This window comes from Amphimedon queenslandica, unplaced genomic scaffold (assembly GCF_000090795.2).
Source record: "Amphimedon queenslandica unplaced genomic scaffold, v1.1 AMPQUscaffold_11762, whole genome shotgun sequence".
Classification (NCBI taxonomy): domain Eukaryota; kingdom Metazoa; phylum Porifera; class Demospongiae; order Haplosclerida; family Niphatidae; genus Amphimedon; species Amphimedon queenslandica.
Window position 1 is genome coordinate 3,804 of NW_003547996.1, and position 3,875 is coordinate 7,678.

General features: G+C 35.4%; 1 long non-coding RNA gene across 1 annotated transcript; it reads left to right on the plus strand.

Moving 5' to 3' along the window:
* Positions 1 to 7: 7 nt before the first annotated feature.
* On the plus strand, positions 8 to 1,876 carry LOC109588931 (uncharacterized). Its single transcript, XR_002188436.1, has 2 exons — positions 8 to 1,191; positions 1,245 to 1,876. It is a non-coding gene; the product is annotated as an uncharacterized LOC109588931 (long non-coding RNA).
* Positions 1,877 to 3,875: the final 1,999 nt, after the last annotated feature.

Below are 3,875 nucleotides of genomic sequence, written 5' to 3' on the forward strand. Positions count from 1 at the left end.
ACGGCATGAAGGGGGTCCAAACATTAAGAGCAAGGGTGTCCAAACACAGCGTCCATGCGAGTCCAAACACAGTGTCCAAGCGAGCAGGGAGTATACGAACCGGGGGTTCAACTACTGGTCATCCCTAAAAAACGGACCGGACCAACGGACCATGGTCGGCGACAAGTCTGCTTTACGGACCCGAATGGTCCGCGACATCTCTATTTTACGGACCACTTTGCTCACTGCTAAGAATTATAGCTAATGCTAAGGTCAAGATTTACTCTTACTGAAATCCTGCTCAGTTCTCGCTTAGATATAAGCCCAAACCTTCAGATATTGCAAATTTAAAGAATTTATTCATGAAACAACTGTATACAGCCTGAGCATGATAGCTCAGTACTGTACTGAGTTAATTGATGTCGTGCAGTGACTCTACAAATGGTGGAGTAAATTTAAATATCTCATACTTATTTGTGTCACTTTACAGCCTAGTGTGCATGGGAAGTAAATCTTGTTCTGAATTTAGTGGAATAACAGTTACAAATTAGATATGTAATGATACTGAATTGCAACTGCTTAAGTTTTCAATGACTGCTGATGTTGGTAGCTACACTGAATTATTGTGGTTGATCATTTTATGCATAAAATTTTTTTTAAATTTAGGTCTATATATACTTGATATTTGATATTACAACATGCATTGTATGAAATGTACGCATGCAATTAAGATCAATGCCACTAAAATATGGCCCAGACTTGTAATGATTATATTCAAGAATTTACACCTTTAATTCATATAAATTATTAAAAATTAAAAATAACAATAGTACAAAAACTTTGGTAGTTATATTTATCACTGCATAAGTGAACTACACAATCAAAAAGTATTATAACTGTTCAGTTAATTGATATAATCTATACTGTCAATACTAATTCCTCAAGCTCTCCTCTGACAATATGCTACTGAGTGATACCACTGAGCTGTATTTTTTGTAAACTTCTGTTTAGACTTGTATATTTATTTAATAATTTATTTAGTCTACTAATAATTTTATTCTGCTAATAAATAATTAATTTATCCATCGAGGCTTGACATTATTCACTAGCTGATTCTCATTAATATTATTGCTATAAAGATTATTAAAACTTTTACTGCAGCCTTCCAAAGCACCCCGTCTGTCAAAGTTTTCTTGCTTCTCTCTATTTCAGGTAAAACCACTGACCACAATTATTAGTGTTGGTATGATCATAATTATTATTAGAAATTAGCTTGAGATCCATGGGATCACTGGCTCCAAGCTTTAAGATCACCGGCTCCAAGCTTTAAGATCACCGGCTCCAAGCTTCAAGATCACAGGCTCTACTTTTCTGCTTATGACACAGATTGAGTATAATGTTCTCATGATTATTGTGCCACTTCACATAACATCACTACTTGAATCATAATTATTACTTAAGTTGTTGCGCTCTGATCTACTCTTTATTATCATAGAATTGTCTCCCTTGCATGGATTCAAATTTGTCTGCTGCACCTGCTAAATTCCATATCAAGTACTACCTTTGGGATCAGTTCCAGCATTGTTATTAATTTCTATTCATGTTGCTTTATTTGGCAGTAGATTCAGTTGATAATCATTATTATCATCATCATTACTACCGTTTTAATTTTGATTGCATTTTACTTTCTCTTATTTGTTTTTTGTTTCTTTTTCTTTTTTTTCTCCTCTTTTTTATATTCTGGCTTCATGGCCATGCTTCCTTGGTCAGGCCTTCAGTGCTTGTTTTATCTAGCCTCTTAACCGTTCTCATTTTCATTGCCGATCACTGTAAAATTTAAATAAATGCTGATGCATGAATATAACGAACTATTAACTCAAGTTGAAATTACAGACTTGATCAATGTGTGGTTTTATGATGTCTTTTCTGTTATTATTTTATTATTATTCATTATTATTAATTAATTGATCATTTTTGTATAAAAGGAGACATTTTGTTAGACTTAAAGAAGAAGGTGCACTATAAAACTATCCACGCAACGTCATAGAATCGCTTCCGCCTGTCACCGTATAAAAGGAGGTGCCCTGGGCACAATATGGCGTCCACATTTGAAAATAACAAAATGGCTCCCGCACTGGCACTGTTCTTATCATGGCTAAATCACTAGCAAAACGCATTATAAAAACATTAAAATTAGTAAAGGTGAGAGAGTTAACCTACAAGCACAGGTAGAAAGCATGGCAAAAAGAGAAATGGTATAATTGACTTGAAGTAATAATTTTTTACATTATTATCAAATATTTATATTGTATATTCTGAAAATCTGTCAACAGCCTAACAAACATGGTCAATAATGCTGTCAGGCAGGTTATAAGTGATAGTGGCAAAGGAATAGACCTCATTACTACATAAAAAAACCAGCCCAGGAACTGCCTTCACTGGGACCAGAAGGCCTTGCCGACTACCAATTATCAGCCACCCTCATCAAGTAGAAGTGGTTACAGCAAAAGACCCCCACTTGGTCCTCAATCAGATCCTAGTACTGGTAGCAGTTGCAACATTCAACGATCCACTGGAAGTAGTAAATACAAAATTATATTATTCTAAATTATTAAGCATATACAATAACAGAGTTGAATGGATATGGGGATGGTGAGAAGCCTCCTGTAATTGTGTACATCTTCCCAACTGTACCAAGTAATGCCGATCAAAATATGGCAGTACTGTGATGGTAATATACCAGCAAAAGTATATGCTAGTACGAGCCTAAAAAATATTACGGCCAATTAATGTATGATTACTTTACATTACACATTATACTTACTTCTGTATCTACTACATAATAAACTTGAGTTACGATTACAGGACTCAACTATCATTGAATTGAAATTCAGCACAATCACGTGACTTATACTATAATAATAATAGTAATAAATCTAATAATATAAATAAATATAATTTTGATAATTATTATAATAAATAATAATAATAATAATAAATAATACCTGATTGCAATTGATCACCCTTCAGTCAACCATACAACAATATCACCAACATGTGCGTCCCAATAGCCGATCCTCTATCTATGCACAAAATGGCTGCTCTTCGACTCTTCGTCCCCATCACCCATACCCTATTTTATATATTAACACTAATTTCAAACACATTATAACTACCTGAAATATTGAGCATAACTAGTATCATGTGATAGAGCCCAGGCTCTAAATGATCCTCTTTCCCGACTAAATCAGCAAGCCTAGTGAGACAGCATTTCCAGCGCCTTATTTTAGTGCCTAAAGACCCCTTAACTCAATCAAGCCTAACTTGAATTGGTCCTTGTCTTCTTTAAGAGTACAATGTAACTCAATTTGGTACCAAAACCCCTCTCTGCCTGCGTTTTTCCTTGAAGAAGCAACATCATCTAGAGCAGACATTTTTCCACGTGAAAAAAAAACGAAAGCCACCATGCCCAGGGCACCGCCTTTTATACCGCCGCACCTTCTCGTTTAACTCGAGACTACAGACTGTATCTATAAATGGTCATTTGTCATCATTCCTACCAGTGCTTTCGGGAGTCCCACAAGGTAGTTTGCTCGGTCCACTACTCTTCCTAATTTTTATTAATGACTTACCTTCCTATGTACATACAGCCAAACTTCTATTATTTGCTGATGATATGAAGTGTTACTCATCGTCTAACCTCTCCGCTCAACTCCAGGAGGATATAAACAGGCTGTTCCAATGGAGCCTTACAAATATCTCTTTTAACAGTTCCAAATCATCTTCTATACGATTTAACACCACTTCAGCATGTTCTCCTCCCGACTTCTTCCTAAATGACCAGCTTATACTGCACAGTACTCGTCAGAAAGATCTTGGTGTTATTTTTCTAACGA